The 16881-nt window shown below is 52.0% G+C and overlaps 1 protein-coding gene across 2 annotated transcripts in view; it reads left to right on the plus strand.

The window, feature by feature from the left end:
* Positions 1-11184: 11184 nt before the first annotated feature.
* stat6 (signal transducer and activator of transcription 6, interleukin-4 induced) overlaps positions 11185-16881 on the plus strand; it is a 38726-nt gene continuing 33029 nt past the window's right edge. The window contains exon 1 of one of the 2 annotated variants that reach the window (XM_088913433.1): positions 11185-11688. The gene's annotated coding sequence lies outside the window, so the exon portion shown is untranslated. The remainder of the gene's footprint in view (positions 11689-16881) is intronic. The other variant, XR_016090943.1, reaches the window with a different exon arrangement.

The following is a 16881-nucleotide window of genomic DNA, read 5'->3' on the forward strand; positions in this document are numbered from 1 at the left end:
GCACAGTTTTGCTCTAAACGATGCAGGACGTATTTGAACACATCGATCTCAATTGAATAGTGACTTGTTCCACCCAGCTCTGCAGAGATTGAAATGGCTCCCTATAAAACATGCTGGAACAGGGCTCCACAGACCCCCTGCCCTTTCAATCTGTCCATCCAACAACTCAGTTGGAATTCCAGCATGTAGCCCATTCCTAACCTAGACTTCAATCAGACATTCCCAGGAGTAACCGTCCACTCGTCTTCTATCAGCTTTATCCCATTCCGGGTTGTCTATCCCGACAAGCAACAGGCGCACGACAGGGTACACCCTGTACAGGACATCAGCCCATCACAGGGCACACACAGACTCAGACACACACACACACACACACAAGGGTCAGCCCATCACAGGGCACACACAGACACACACAGACACACACAGACACACACTCACACCAGGGTCAGCCCATCACAGGGCACACACAGACACTCACACCAGGGTCAGCCCATCACAGGACACACACACACTCACAACAGGGTCAGCCCATCACAGGACACACACACACTCACACCAGGGCAGTCTTCTCAGAAGCCAATTAACCCACCAGCATGCCTTTGGACTGTGGGAGGAAACTGGAGCACCTGGAGGAAACCTACAGGAACACGAAGAAAACATGCAGACTCCACACAGACAGCACCCCAGGTCTGGAATTGAACCCAGGGCCCCAGCGCTACGAGGCAGTAATGCTGACCACTGCGCCACAGTACCGCCCTCAGGAGTAATCACGAAACCTAAATCCCTCGCCCGATCCCAGAATTGAATCAGAAACGTTTTTCTTTGTGGCTTTAGACTGTATCAGCCAGAGCCGTATTTAAAACAGGGACATTAATGTCCTCACTGGGTGAACACAACAGCCAGCTCCAAGACCGCTCGGAAAATACTAGAGAGAAACTCGACACCCTTCCCATGCCTACAGTACCTGCCGGCTCGCGGCTGGGGTCGCCGGACACAACGACAGCTTCCCGGCGAGCCGCAGCGCCGGGAAAGAGCCTTTCTTCGCCATGTTTTATCGCGGGGAGAGAGCTCCCCCGTGCGGTGAAACAGAGAAAAAACAAGTCTTCTCCGTCACTCGTGATGGCGGCCAGAGGAGGGCGTCTTTCTACACCGACGTGAGAAAATGCAGCCCTGAAAGATTCAGTTGCCGCGGCGTTTTGGGACAGAAGGTGCTTCACACACGCACACGCAAGGCCTAAACGAAACCCACGAACGTTCAGCAATAAAGACACATGCGAAACACTTCGCCGCCAGCGGAAATAACGACACCTTGTCATCCGCGCTGTAGAGATCTCCGAGCTTCTGTGGGTGTGTGCAGGCGTTTGTTCGGTGTTTTTCGCACTAAATCACAAAGGCGGCCCACAGTGGAAACTCCAGACCGTGCATACTGTATAAACTGTATACACGCGTATAATGACGATGTAAAATGCTACACTCATTGACGTACCAGAAGTGGAATGAAAGACTAAATCTGAAATTCAATAGCCACCTTCCCCAATAGCAGAGAAATATGAAAAATAGGCACGCAATCACAACCAAATGCACGAAAACACCAGCCACATTCTTCCTTAGTGATTCTTCTACTTGGCGTTAGGAATACGAGGAGGAGAAATCGATCGTTCTTCCAAGTAATGACTCTCCCTGGTAATTGAAGCCAGGTGCTTCCTCACACTCAGCTGAGAGCTCCAGAGGACAAAAGCCGCACTGACACCAGGGGACCTAATGAGGCAACAACCCCGAGACCTGAGCCTGTCCGAGCTAATTGACAGAAAGAACAGTGAACACCTGGACAGGTTCACAGCTGACCCCACTGCCAGAATGTGACGTCAAATTCTCGTGGAGGCACTCAGTTACACAATGGGTGGCGGGAGCGAGGAACAGGCTACCACGGGCAAGATGGTCGGAATGGCTGAACCCAATTGTAACCTTTCTCATGTTTTTACGTGCTTACAACTGGAAGACTGCATTTCTCCAGGAACTGAAGGCTTCTTCATTAACAGCCACAGTAACTGGAACCCGAGTGCAAAACCATCTCTTACCCAGGGCTTTGCAGTCTTTGCCCGAAGAGGCTGGTGTGTCTACAAGTGTTCATCCCAGCTCAGGTCTTAACGACCTGCATCAGCTCGTTAGTGACATAAATTGGTCCGGTTGAACAGCTTCTCCCAGCTGCTTGGATGCTGCTGCTGGAAGGAGACCCGGAGAAAGAGCAGACACAGCGCCCCCTCCAGGACTGCGGCAGTACTGCCACAGAGCGGACAGCCATGCTCCTACACTAATCCTCACCATGCCCCCAGAGCAGCAGCAGTGCGTGGGGAGTCCATTTCTTTCAACATGCAAGGCGGTCATCCATCATTTATCTTCATCCACTGATCTGAAGCAGCAGCAGCTGGGATCAATGAAGCAATTAAGAGCTGATCAGATAATCAAAGCCCAGTGTATTGTCAGTCCCTGAACTGCAGTGTGCAGTCAGCGCTGAAGCTGCCTTGCTCCTTACTAGATGTGCAAGACTTTGCAAAGGCAAGTCACAAAAATGTGAAAATCTGGCGATCAGCAAGTTTCAGAACTAATTACACCAGAGAGAGACCAGAGTGTCTCAGGCTTTTTGTAAAGCTGCAGCTATTTTTGCTCAAATCCTCGGTATTTCGCCAACAGTGTTTTTAGTGGAAAGCTGATTTTAGCTGTTCTGTCGTGTTCTGGGACAAGTGGAGCAGGAAGCTGAGAGGATCCCGTGGGGAGGTAAAGGCAAGACTGCTGTGGAGAGCCTGGGTGTGCCCTGGGCCAGTTTGGGCCAAGTCCACTATACAAGTCCCCAAGAGGTGCAGGCCGGCTCCTGCCAAGCAAAGGAAACCTGCAGGTCTTGTGAATAAGAGGATAGGCTTGTGAATAAGGGGTAGGTCCTGGAGTAAGAGGATAGGCTTGTGAAGGCTAGGAGGTGGGTCTGTGGCTCAGGATCTGTGCCTGTGGCTGGAAGGTTGCTGGTTCAAATCCTGCAGCTGACAGAGGAATCCTACTCTGTTGGGCCCCTGAGCGAAGCCCTTAACCCCAACTGCTCCAGGGGCGCTGTACAATGGCTGACCCTGCGCTCTGACCCCAAGCTTCTCTCCCTCTCTGTGTGTCTCATGGAGAGCAAGCTGGGGTATGTGAAAAGACGAATTCCTAATGCAAGGAATTGTATAGGGTTAATAAAGTGATGTTATGTTATGAATAAGAGGATAGGCTTGTGAATAAGAGGTGAGACCTGGAAAATTCAGCAAATGATTGGTGCACTTGAGGTTTTCACTGTTTCACAAATACCTGCCGACACTACTGACATGTACTGTAAGGTCTAGTGTCCAGTTTAAATAAAAAGTTAAAATTCCTTATTCTTTCCCCCATAAGTGACATTGAATTCAATGGTCTGTCGAAAGACTCCAGCACCAACTCAAGTGCAGGTCTGGCTGCATGGCCTGCCTTCAGTTATGAGTTCTAGTTGATTTTAGATTTTATTTTGCCTTAGTATGAGTGGTGCACAAAGTGTTTTCAGACATTCGAAGTCTATATTCCACCATAGACTTGTAGCTGCTGGATCTGTGCTGGTGGTGTTTCCCGCTTGCAGAGAGGAGAGAGAGTCTTGCCTGGCATTGCTGGGGCTCACAGCCCACACTGCTCTCAGGCAACTCTGTCAAAGCTAGCGTCCTGTTTAAAAACAGTTTGTCTTCTTGATAGGGGGAAGAGCTCAGTTCATACCGGTTATAGCCTGGTTCTAAGTATACTCAGTGTCCAGCATGTCAAAATAAAAAGGGTCCGACAGCCTAATTTCTTTGATCAGGTGAAAATAACAGTGGGTTTGCAAATACAAAATTTCTTCAGTTCCCAAGAAAATATCTTGTATCTTTGATGGAATTCTGTAATTTACTGACTCACTCTCTTGGCCTGGTGTTTTCGACAAACTTTAAGTCCTGACTTGGACAGCTTGCAGTCACATGGGTAAGAAGTCTGATTGACAGTTTAGTTGGAGAGATGATGAGGAGCCAGTGAGTCAAAAAAAATGAAAACGAGTTGGGTTCTTGCTTTTAAAGGTATGACATCACAAGTTGGTGACTGGCTGGGTCAGTGTCCAACTTGCAGATTCCTGTTGGTGGACCTTCCTTTGGGTAATGGATAGTGACCTTGGACCTGTGGTCTTGGAACAAAAGATATTTTCATCTTTTCTTCCAAGCAGGTGGGGAAATGAGCTGCAGACTTGATGGAGCCCATCTGCGCTATACACAATTACACTGTTCACCTTTGATTCAGCTTTACAATGTCTTTTATCAGAGGAGCCTATTAGCACATTCCTGTGCCCTTACACAGAGGTGCATCAGGCTGCTTGGTCAAGGTGTGCAAAGATTATTAGAAGTCTTTAATAATATTTAATTCTAAGTGAAATAATATCCTTTGTCACTACATGCCTAATACTTGAGGCAGGGCTTCTCAACATTAGGCCCTTGGTATCAGCTCCACTGCATGAGTTTAGTGAAAACAGCACCTCAGATGCTCTGCTGGATACTGTTCTTATCCGCTAAAGAACTGGGGAAATATTTGCACTGCAATGGAGTGGATTGGAAGGCCAGTGTTGTTGTGAATCTGGATGTTCCTGGCTAAATTCCAGTCTTGTGCAAACTGGCCTCCTCCTTAATTCAGATAGGAAAGAAGTTTCTCTCTCCACCACCTAACCTTCTGTGTGTCACCCAGCGGGGGCTGTACTTCAGTGGTGGGTGAACTGTGTCCCCTCCCATATAGCTTTTGGACTCCTTGATGTAAATCAAAGCGATAATTTTTACTATTACACAGCACACACTGCTCCACAATGGGAATTTCACCCAAGGAAATACTCACCTCCTCACCAGCTTTCAGAGTTCGGTCAGAAAAGTGGACAATCACAGCACAGCCTGCCTACAGACCTTCATTGCACAACTGGGTGTACTTAAAAACATTCCTGCACAGATCTCATGACTTCTGCTGGCTAACTGTGCAAAACATTGGGCTGCATTGCACATTAAAACACCTCTGTCACAGTAAGCTGTACAGCTGATGTTTGCCAATATATCCACTCAAGTTTACACAGGGTCTCTCCAGCAGGCCCTGCTATCCCTACTGCAGCTGCTAGGAGCACAGGAATGAATGCAGGTCTGAGCATGAAGAGTAACACAATGTTTTGTGCACAAGTGTATTATTGTATAGACTAGTTAAGTCTGATTCAAGGTCAAATTCCTCATGAATATTACCTCACTCGGGCAAACTGAAAAATAAAGTTTCTGTATTGTTTACAAAGGAAAGGAGAGTATCCAGCCCAGTGCTCTCGCTCGGAGGATCTCGTCCAGACATTTTTTGAAGGATTCCAGGCCAGGGAGAATTAGCTGGCTAGAGCAGGAAGAGCTGTTCTTTGACCAGGAAAGGGTGTATCCGCACACGGTCAGTCAGATCCACTGGTGGGTGATACACTGCACGGAGGTGTTGATTTAACTGACGACAGGTCCAGGGGTGAAATGTTTCCCTTCTGTTTCAATGTTTAGTCTCAGCAGACTCCAGGGCTGACAGACAGCCTTATCTCTGAACCTAAACTGATGGCTTCTTGTTTCTAATATGTCTTCTTTTTTGCTGAATAAGTTTCTGTACTGCAGGGGGGGTTATGGAGGTGTGGTGAGGCAGTGTGGAGGGGTGGTGAGGCAGCAGTGAGGAGGGGTGGTGAGGCAGCAGTGTGGAGGGGTAGTGAGGCAGCAGTGAGGAGGGATGGTGAGGCAGTTTGGAGGGGTGGTGAGGCAGCAGTGTGGAGAGGTGGTGAGGCAGACACACTGGCCCACCAAGACCAGGACTGGACAGTGTTATAACAAGTGCTATTTTAACAGGTTGTTTCCAAACAGTGAAGTTTGTTTTTTGCTAAATCTATTGTCATTATTAACACACAAACACCCGTGAAGTGTTTCATATACCGACGAATGTGTAGGCTGTAGGTTTACAGGTAAATGCTTTTGCAGTTGCACTAATGCGCGACTCTTTACTACAGACAGCACTTTTAAGCTAAAATTTAAGGTGAGTTAGAGGTGAGAGAGGGCAAGAATATTTTATTATGTTGATGATAAGGCGTTCGTGGCCACCCCGGAAATTCAGGTTTACTGGAAATCAGTTGGTGGAGAACTGTAATTGATCAGAAAACACGTCAGCATTCCCGCCCATCTGGACCATTGATTGACCAGCTGCGCCAGGATATCCCGCCTCCAGCACAGTCTTCGCAGCTCATTGGAGTCCGTCGGCTGTCCGTCATCTTGAGCGACACTGCGGGGTTTGTTTACAGTCCGCTGTACAGTGGCGCGCGCTACGCCTCCTGGTTCCTCAGAAGCGTGCCGCCTTGCGTGGGTTGTGGCGTGCAGGGGAAACGCAGCTCCGGAGTGGAGTTTTAGGTGAAAAAACGAAACCGGTGAGGCGCACTTACTGTACACCCCCCGAAAGAAGACCTGAAACCCGGTTACAGTGTCACCTTTCCTACATTTATGGAACTGAGAGGCGCAGCGTCCGATTTATGGACGTGTTTTTTAAATGTCTTGTTAAAAACATACTGTCGCCGTGCTGTTAAAAAAGGTGTTAAAACAAACCGTGTTTGCAGTTCTGCTAATTCGACACAAATGCCTGTATGTGTGATAGTCTATGAACAGAGATGTATTCTCGTACTCTTTTTGATTTTAGTCACGGGAAAAATAAACCTTTGCTGACAAAAAGTTGGAAAGTTTTTTTTTTGTTTTAGAAGTGTTTTAGGAGTGAGCGTGGTTCTTTTTGTTATGTTTTTGTTCAGCGTTTTCATTTCCTCGAGCTGGTGTGGGTATTTGTCAGATTCAAAACTAGCTTTTTTTTCCTGTGGTACTGTAGGTGAGCAAGACCGTGGTCAGCAAACGTGAACGCATGGGTCGACGCCGGACTCGTAAATTACTACACCTGGCGAAACACGGGTGGGGAAACTCCACGCCGCGAAATGTCCCGTTCGGTTTCGGTCCACGGGGGTGCGCGTTCGCTCGCCCGTGGCTCCTCTCTACGGCTGACAACAACCGCAGCCCGGACCGCCCGTTGCGGTACCGTTGTCATGTCGGCGATCTTTTTTTTTTCAGAAGAGAACAAAAAAAACCCTGTTTTTATCGTCCTGTGCAAACGGCAGCGCTGCACGAGCGAGTGAGGGAAAAGTAACGTGACTTACAGGAATCTGCTGAGCAGAGAACGAGAACAGAGAGCCGGAGACGCGCTGAGTCAGTGTCTCTGCATGCCCCCCAGCTGCTCCTGCTCTGTCCGTGTACTGCGACGTACAGTAATGTATAGAAATCGGCTACTGTACTGCTGCTCCTCAAGGGAGCGAGCGAGGCTGGAACGCAAGCAGGGGTAATAACATACAGTAAGCAGCTGGTTAATTACCAGAATGTGTGTTAATGTCACTTTATCAGCCCTATACAATTTCTTGCATTAGGAATTTGTCTTTTCGCATACCCCAGCTTGCTCTCCATGAGTCACACAGACAGGGAGAGAAGCTTGGGGTCAGAGCGCAGGTTCAGCTATTTATACATCACCCCTGGAGCAGTTGGGGTTAAGGGCCTTGCTGAGGGGCCCAACGGAGTAGGATTCCTCTGCCGGCTGCGGGATTTGAGCCAGCAACCTTCCAGCTACAGGCACAGACCCTTAGCCACAGAGCCACCGCTCCGCCCCTCTCCGTTTAATCGATGGGTTGCTTTAGGTGGGCATCTTGCTTATTTTGCAGGAGAAAAAGAAATGAATTCAATGAGTGAAATAAAAAAAAGTCACATTTCCACTGTCGGTACAACAAGGAGCTAAAACTCCACGGTGTTGGGCGGCTGCCGAGTCAGTGTATCGGCGCGCTGTGTGCGTGCCGATACACCACACACATGCAGCAGAGTTCAGCAGAGTCCCCACCTTGAAGTCTGATCTAATCTGGTCTCGGAAACTGAGCGGGGCTGGGCCTGCTTGGTACTGCTGTGAGCTGTGCTGGTGGGCCGGTTTGGGGGTGCACTTCCTCCCGCACAGGAATTTCCACACCAGTGCCTCTGTAATGGGGGACCCCGTGTCTCGTCCTTAAGATGAGATGCTCTACTGAGGTTCTGCTTATAACTTGGTCATTAGCAATCCCAGGGAACTGTTTGTCTGCCCCAGTATCCTGGCTAAACTCCTCCCTGAGCTGTACAGTCTGTCCTCCCTACAGCTCCCCTTCATTCACCTGGTGCAGCAGTGTCTCCTCCCCTGAGCTGCTGTGCAGTGGGGTTACTGGTGCAGAATGGCCTCTATGTGTCTCCCAGGTGGGGTTCCTGGTGCAGAATGGCCTCTATGTGTCTCCCAGGTGGGGTTTCTGGTACAGAATGGCCTCTATGTGTCTCCAGGTGGGGCTGGCCAGTAACGGATCAGTGAGTCCCCTCCTATATGTGAAGCCCCACACAGTCACCAGCCAATCGAATTAATTACACAGCAGCCGCACACATGCACACAGATCCTGGCAGAAAATATTTCAGCTTTAAGCCCCTTAAACATCATAATCTTCTCCCATGAAGAGTCTGCGATGCCAGGCACAGACTGCGATAAGACAAGGCCACAGCACCGCTACCGCCTGCAGCGCAGCCCAGGCCAGTCAGCCTGTGGTATTTGCATACGCTGCACCACAGAGAGGGTGGCCAGACAGTGATTTCTCTCCGGGTGATTAGAAAGAGCCACAGCCCTTGTGCTAAAGGATCGAATGGAAAAAGGAAAGTGTAGAAATCAGGAGTGGCTGGGCAGGGTGGTCTTTAAGGCCAGTGACTACAGAACCTCAGGGAGGCCAGGAGAGCCTGGGCCCAGTCTGCTCTAGGCCTTCCACAGCCGTGCGGAGAAACAAGGTCACAGGTCACACACACACACACACACACACACACCAGGGCCCGTCCATCACAGGTCACACACACACACACACACACACACACACACACACACACACACACACACACACACACCAGGGCCTGTCCATCACAGGTCACACACACACACACTCACACCAGGGCCCGTCCATCACAGGTCACACACACACACACTCACACCAGGGCCCGTCCATCACAGGTCACACACTCACACCAGGGCCCGTCCATCACAGGTCACACACACACACACACACACACACACACTCACACCAGGGCCCGTCCATCACAGGTCACACACACACACACTCACACCAGGGCCCGTCCATCACAGGTCACACACTCACACCAGGGCCCGTCCATCACAGGTCACACACTCACACCAGGGCCCGTCCATCACAGGTCACACACACACACACACACCAGGGCCCGTCCATCACAGGTCACACACACACACACACACACACACACACACTCACACCAGGGCCCGTCCATCACAGGTCACACACACACACACACACTCACACCAGGGCCCATCCATCACAGGTCACACACACACACACTCACACCAGGGCCCGTCTATCACAGGTCACACACACACACTCACACCAGGGCCCGTCCATCACAGGTCACACACACACACACTCACACCAGGGCCCGTCTATCACAGGTCACACACACACTCACACCAGGGCCAGTTTTCCCGGAAGCCAGTTGACATACCTGTGTATCTCTGGGCTGGGGGAGGAAACTGGGGCTCCCAGAGGAGACCTATGCAAACATGGGGAGAACATACCAACACCACACAGACAGCACCCCAGGGCCAGAGTTGAACCCAGGGCCGCGGTGCAGCGCGGCATCAACGGTGACCACTGCACCGCCGTTCCCAACTGGGTGAACTGGGCGCAAGGTGGGGTACACACTGGACAGGATGCCAGTCCATCACAGGGAATTCACACACTCACACCAGGGCCAGTTTTCCCAGAAGCCCATTAACTTGCCAGCATGTCTCTGGACTGACTGTGGGAGGGAAATGGAGCTCCTGCTGGGAATCCAGCATGAACATGGGAAAACATGGTCCATCACACCCCTCCCTCCCACACTCAACCGGTTCGCTCCGGTTCCACGCGCCAGTGGCACAGACGCCAACCCCTCGCTGGCCTGCGGGACCCCAGATTCCCGGTCTCGGGGGGATCAAACCCCTAGTCGTGTAAAGCAGGGATCCCCAATCCTGGTCCTGAGGGGGGTCAGTGTGTCTACTGGTTCTGGCTCTGGCTCAGCTCGTCCGGGCCAGCTGGACAGCTTCTCCCAGCTCTTCAGGTGCTGCTACTGTGCCACTGCTTTAAAGAGACCTGGACATCTTCCACACTGACCCCCCACTGATCCCCAGGACTGGACACCCTGCAGACACACTGACCCCCCCAGGACCAGGATTGGACACCCTGCAGACACACTGACCCCCCCAGGACCAGGACTGGACACCCTGCAGACACACTGACCCCCCCAGGACCAGGATTGGACACCCTGCAGACACACTGACCCCCCCAGGACCAGGACTGGACACCCTGCAGACACACTGACCCCCCCAGGACCAAGACTGGACACCCTGCAGACACACTGACTCCCCCCAGGACCAGGACTGGACACCCTGCAGACACACTGACCACCCCAGGACCAGGACTGGTCACCCTATAGACACACTGACCCCCCCAGGACCAGGACTGGACACCCTGCAGACACACTGATCCCCCCAGGACCAGGACTGGACACCCTGCAGACACACTGACCACCCCAGGACCAGGACTGGTCACCCTATAGACACACTGACCCCCCCAGGACCAGGACTGGACACCCTGCAGACACACTGACCCCCCCAGGACCAGGACTGGACACCCCGCAGACACATTGACCCCCCTAGGACCGGGACTGGGGAGTCCTGTTGTAAAAGGGTTCGAGTCTGCCGGTATGGATCCCTAGAGGAAATCTATCTCCCCGTTCAACGCCCGAGTTGGTTCTGCATTCATTATCTTATATAACCAACAGGCGAGGGGGGTGGGGAGTTCGAAAACAGGTCTGACAAACTCCAGGGCTCCACTTGTATCCGAAAGAAGAAGAGGAAACGAATTTTCATCTTCTTAACATCACAGTTCCCCCCCTCCCCTCCAGTAACAGAAGACTTCGCGACACCAGAAGAGAGACAAAATCCGATCCCCGTGTCCGGGTTCGGCCGCCGCCTACTCTCCTCGCTTTCACTTCGGTCTGAACAGAAAATCCTCAGCAGGTCTCAGCTGCGCCTTCCATCCAATCAGAAACAAAACGCAATCGAGAGAAAACACAGGAAATGTGTTTATTTCCCTCAGAAAGAGAGAGAGAGAGAAGACGAGAGAGCGAGAGAGAGTCTTGTCACTTCGAGTTGTGCAAGTCCCAGTTCGGGAGAGGCGCTGAGGTTCGAGCCCGCTGTGCGTGTGTCGTCTGACGGTACCCGCTGGCTGAGTAACAGCCGAGTCGGGCTCGCTTTCCGGTACCGTGCGGGGAAAAGTCATGACACTCTTACTTCACACGGGACGAGCTTGAGGGTAGATACCGAAGTTACTGCGCCGAGGGCGAGCGAGAAAGACAGACCGAGAGAGAGAGAGACGGAGGGAGGGACAGAAGAAGCATACCGAAGGCCGAAGCCCGTCTTGAGAAACAATTTTCAGATGCTAAGGACTTAAACGAGGAAGGCGTTTAGTTTCCCTTCTGGCGACACAAAAAGGTAAGAAACAGATCCACGTCTGTCTGTTTTTTAATAGTTGTTTTTTTTGTGCGTGCGAGTTCCAAAAAGTTCTACCACAGCCCTCACAGAGAGGGGTGTTTTTTTATTAAAGGGGGTCAACGCTCACAGGTAGCAGCTGGAGTTGGGGGCTCCAGAGAAGGGGGTGGGGGGTGTTTGTAAAGACCGAACACCAGCAGCTGGAAGGGCGGGGGCACGAGCGCCGCGGCGTGCTCCTCCAGTTCCGCCGAAGATGGACGTTTTTCCCCGGAGCGGGACACTGGGCGGGTGCTTACACTTCCCCTTGCTCTTGTTTACAAGCAGAGCAAGGGGACAAGGTCTCACCCCCGGGGCGACTGACTAACCGCCGGGCGTGCGGTTCTCAGCGCTGCGGCTTCGACAACCCCAGAGAAACCGTAGCGCCGAACATGGACGCTGTTCTGGAGGGACGCGAGTCGATTACAGCGCAGAGTTTCTTACAGTTGCAGAAACTCGTGATGCCGTTTCAACGGCAGGGTGGCCGACGCGCTTGTGCGAAGCGCGGTCCGAAGCCGAGCCACCCGCCCTGTCCCGGGTCTTTTCTGGATCTGTTGTCCGAGCGGGTATATGGGCTGACGGGCACGAGGTGCGCGGAAGCTGGCGTCGGCGCGCACACGGGTTGGAGGGTCACAGTGCCAGGCTCTGTCCCCTGCGAATCCCCCGTCTCAGCTGCCAACTCGCTCGGCGGAGACATATTGTATTGACGATTCTAGCCGCTCGGGGAGTTATGTCGAGCTGTCGCCGAAGGGTTACAGTGACCCCGACAGAACAGAAGACTCCCCCCCCCCCGACATGTTGTGTCACCTGTACAAATAACAACCGAGATCATTTCGCTCTGGGCGCTGTGGCTGTGAAGCACAGTTTAGATGACTCTGCTTGAGAGTGAGAGATCCTCACACACACACACACACCCTCATACAGTGTGTTTTTGGGCGGCGTGCTCACGCAGACACAACAGAACCTGCCCTGGTCTTGGGTCTGCCATACTGCTTGTCCTTGGTGCCAGTGTGTGTGTGGGGGGCTCTCTTTATAAACGTGTGAGCCGTCTGCCTGCTGGTGTGAATCGCAGAGGTTTGGAGGTGCGGTTGCAGTCAGAGAGGGACTGTGCGGAGATGTGGAGTAAATAATCCCCCTGCTCAACACACACACACGCACGCACATATTCCAGCCTGTGAGGTCAGGAGTTGCCCATCCTAACACAGGAAAGGTCACGGACAAGAGGAGGCAAACGGACCATCTGGCTCGTTTGGCTGTCGCTCACTGAAAGACCCCGGGATCTCATCCAGTTGTTCCTTGAAGGAAGGCAAAGTATCCGTTTCGACCGCACGGCCGGGCAGCTTGTTGCCCTCTTCTGCCACCCTTTGTGTAAAGTAGCATCTGTCCTGATCGGAGGAGCTCATCCAGTTGTCAAGAAATTAAAGGAGCCAGGTTATCGGCTTCAACCACATGACTGCCACCACAGTCATGAGAGAGGGAGCGCTCCACCCTCCCACCACCCTTTGTGTACATACCATACCTCCCGTTCTCGGTTTTTAAGTGCACGTACATGCAGCATCTGCTTGTGCCCCCCCATGAGGGGCGACAGGCTGGCCATCTGGATGCAGGAGTCCAGCACCTTGCGCGCTGTCTGCCCCCCCCCGCCACCACCACGAGCCTGAGCAAGGCCTCTGCTCTGGCTGGGGAGGGCGGGAAGGGTCTGCAGAGGGGAGGGTGCTGGGAAGGAGGGATGAGGCCCCTTGTTTAAACTCCAGTGAGCAGGTGCTCGCCTGGGCACAGGACAGCGCCTTCCTCCCGGACTTTCGTTATGAGCTCCCTGGAAATTTGGGACTTTCCAGCCTGGATTGTTTTCTTAATTATTATTCCCACCAGGCTGAGTTCTGAGCTCCTACAGTACGTGCTGAATCGAGCCCCTTAATTGAAGCAAGAGTGGTCTTAATTGGGTCGTTGGAATTGTTCACAGCTCAAAAGTTAACAACATAGGAAAGGCTACAGATGAAAGGAGGCTGTCCAGCCCAGCCAGCCCGCTTGAGAATTAGCTGTCAGTTAATCCGAGGATCTCGTCCAGCTCTTTCCAAGCAGCGCGAGATCCGGAGGGAAAATGACGAAAGCAGCTTTCGGAAAATGAACTGTTCAACGAGTCCTTATTGCCCTGTCTTTCTCACACCTGAAGAAGGCCCCACGGCCGAAACGTTGTGTTTTCATTCCTCTCTTTTCAGCATGGGATAGACCTATGACTTGTTCCCTTGCAGCCTGCGCGTGCTGACGCAGCTGCCCACCTGAACTATCAGTTCTTGTGTGGTCGCACGTACGCGATCAGCACTTACGGGAGGAAGAGGGCCTGTGTCTAGAGCCAGGGGGACTTCTGCCCCAGCGTGTGGGTGAGAACTCGGGAGCAGTCACAGACGGGAGGAGGCGGCTTCAGGATCTCATCCAGTTGCTTCCCGAGAGAAGCCAGGGGTTCGACTGTCTGCCTGTGTGTGCACTTACATGCAGCGATTGACTGGCGTCCCGGCAGAGCAGGATTATTACTGTGTCTATTCAGTCTTAAAGGGCTTTCACAGGGACCTGTACTTTTACTGAAGTGTGTTTTTTCAGTAAGAAACCGTAGGAGACCTTCAGAAGAATTCTGTGCATGTCTAATTTAGACACTGCTTAGGATAAATGTTTAATTGACTTAATTGACTACTAAGGTTGGACTAAAAACCAGGAGATACTAGAGCTGAGTTTGACAGCCCTGGGGTAGATCATGTATTCGGTAGTGTAAGATGAAGTAAAAAACAGAATTCAAATGACAATTTTTTATTATTATTTATTCTTACAGTAAGAATTATTTAGTCTTATAAGTAGGATAAGTAAGATTATTTATTTTTACAATACGTAAGAGTAAAACCAGTGAATTGAACAGTAAAACACAGGCTAGAGGTCGCACGTAGGCTGTAGGCGGAAGTGCCTTTAAAACCGACAACAGGAGGCACTTCTTTACCCAAAGAGCGGTGGGAGTGTGGAACAAGCTGCCCCGTTACATCGTTGAAGCTGATATCCTGGCATCTTTTAGACAATGGGTGTAAGAGATCCTCCAGTCAGAACAGGGCAGTACTTTACGCAAAGGGTTGTGGTGGCATGGAACAAACGACCCAGCCGTGATGTTGAAACAGCTGGATGAGGTCCTGGGATCACTTAACTACTAACTACCAAATGAGCCAGATGGGCAGAATGGGTTCTCTCATTTGAAACCAGGCTTCTGTTCTTAAGAATGTTCTCTGAACAAAGAGGAAGAAAAAAACATACTCCTGCAGGGGAAGGTAAGACCCCTCTGGGGTCTGAAGACCGATGGTCTGCCTTTCCTCTGGGCACCAAGAGAGACGTCCCTAAGGTGGGCTTTCCGGACTGGGCACTGATGTCCAACTGGGGGGACACATATGCCTGGCCTGGGTTAGAAGTGCTAGTTCACTGTGTCAGGTACAACAGGGAAGGCTTGGCTTATATCCAGCATGGTGTAGTGTCTCACATGAGATTGCAAACTCAGAACACAAGGCAGTACTGGAAAGATCAATTGACTGATTGACCGACCAACTGACCGACCAGCCGGCCAGCCAGCCAGTCCTCATTAATAAGTAATAAGTAGACTTCTTACTTCTGGATTGTAAGCAGGACCTCCGCGGTGCCGAACTAGGGAACACTAGGACTGCATCGTTACAGTCCGCTGAGCGAAAGCAGTTCGTGGATAAGGAGGACCTGAGAGGGAGCTGTGCCCTGGTCCAGCTCAGTGGCATTATCAGTATAGCTTCTTGGTGAATATGAATATTGCAATCTGATGCTGATAATTGGAAATTTTGGGTGTGGGTGTGTTGGAAAACATCGTTAGACCCGACTCGCTGCACGGGGAGTGTGGGAAACGCAGGAATGCTGCAGGTTCAGGCAGGCTGTGCCATCTTGAGCTAAAAAACCTCAGCTTTTGACTCATCGAGCAGGAACGTCACCCCAGCAGTTGACCCAATGGCTGTGTGCTGCCGGTGACGTTACAGGTGACGTTACTCTGAACCCAGGAGGAAGCAGGTTGCGGTATCTCAGTAGCCCTGGTAGATGCTGACAGGAGGTTTACAGTGATTTCTTAGGTGTCCGCAGGATGTCTAGTCAAGAGGATGGTCAGGGTGTCCAGTCCTGGTCCTGGGGGGTCAGTGTGTCTGCAGGGTGTCCAGTCCTGGTCCTGGGGGGGTCAGTGTGTCTGCAGGGTGTCCAGTCCTGGTCCTGGGGGGTCAGTGTGTCTGCCGGGTGACCAGTCCTGGTCCTGGGGGGTCAGTGTGTCTGCAGGGTGTCCAGTCCTGGTCCTGTGGGAGTCAGTGTGTCTATAGGGTGACCAGTCCTGGTCCTGGGGGGTCAGTGTGTCTGCAGGGTGTCCAGTCCTGGTCCTGGGGGAGTCAGTGTGTCTATAGGGTGACCAGTCCTGGGGGGTCAGTGTGTCTATAGGGTGACCAGTCCTGGGGGGTCAGTGTGTCTATAGGGTATAAACACAAAGACTCACAGCTGCAGCACTCCCACGTGTTCAGGAAAACAAACAGAGCTACGCTTGCACAGACTTTGACCTGGCTCCTGAGAAAGCTGTCCTGACTGTGGTGTGTTCCAGCGTGCTGAGGGTGCGGCACCACCAGCTGTGTCATATGTGCAGAGAATCTGCTACTCAGCTGTTCTTACAGACTGTCCTCTCCTGGACGTGGCCCCTGTGCACCAGTGAAATCAGAGCCCCTCCTGATAGATTCTGGGGGTCCTGCAGAGAGAGGGGCTGCGCTCCAGCTTTCGAACCCCTGCCCACAGGCCTGAGCCAGGTCGGTTTACCAGCAGTCTGGTGGGATGCTCTCAGTTCTGTTTGGAGAGCGGTAAACCAGGGCGGATTTGTTGATCTTTACTTTACCACAGTGGCCTGAGCTCTCCCTGTGCCAGGTCCTTATCGCAGTGGTGTGGGCGCTCTGGGAAGCGTGAAAGAGATATGGGAAAGAGATATCGGCTGCTTTTTCCTGGGATCTGTCATTGCGAACAGCATGAATCACTGGGGACTTTCCCGTTGGCTCGGACTCTGATCAACCCAAAGGTCACTGACGGCCCGGAGTGTCGGCCCCGGAGTTGACCTGCCGGGGGGTAAAGGAGGCCTCTGGGTCAGTG

This window comes from Atractosteus spatula, chromosome 1, assembly GCF_055471065.1.
Source record: "Atractosteus spatula isolate fAtrSpa1 chromosome 1, fAtrSpa1.hap1, whole genome shotgun sequence".
Lineage (NCBI taxonomy): Eukaryota > Metazoa > Chordata > Actinopteri > Semionotiformes > Lepisosteidae > Atractosteus > Atractosteus spatula.